Source organism: Sinocyclocheilus rhinocerous, unplaced genomic scaffold, assembly GCF_001515625.1.
Source record: "Sinocyclocheilus rhinocerous isolate Xijiao unplaced genomic scaffold, SAMN03320098_v1.1 scaffold215, whole genome shotgun sequence".
NCBI classification, from domain to species: Eukaryota; Metazoa; Chordata; class Actinopteri; order Cypriniformes; family Cyprinidae; genus Sinocyclocheilus; species Sinocyclocheilus rhinocerous.
The window spans coordinates 135,705-135,989 of NW_015660885.1; the positions used below are offsets into that span (position 1 = coordinate 135,705).

Below are 285 nucleotides of genomic sequence, written 5' to 3' on the forward strand. Positions count from 1 at the left end.
TTTATAATATAATTATCTAAATATTAAAAAATGTATTACATTTTTAAAATAAATATTACATTTTTAAACATTTTTGTATAATATTTTGTATAATATTTCCAGTCAGTCAAAATGGCTAAATTTGTATCAAAATATTTAAAACATTTAAATATAATTATTTATAAATATATATATATTTTTAAACATTGTAGAATTTGAAATGCATTCTAAATATTGTAGAAAAATGTCAGTCAGTTAGCAAAACTATTCAAAACACTTACAGTACTATATATATTTTTATAACTC

The 285-nt window shown here is 15.4% G+C and overlaps 1 protein-coding gene across 3 annotated transcripts in view; it reads right to left on the reverse strand.

The window, feature by feature from the left end:
• The window catches only part of gria4a (glutamate receptor, ionotropic, AMPA 4a), a 97,032-nt gene that overhangs the window by 60,671 nt on the left and 36,076 nt on the right, over positions 1-285 (reverse strand). The window lies entirely within an intron of this gene.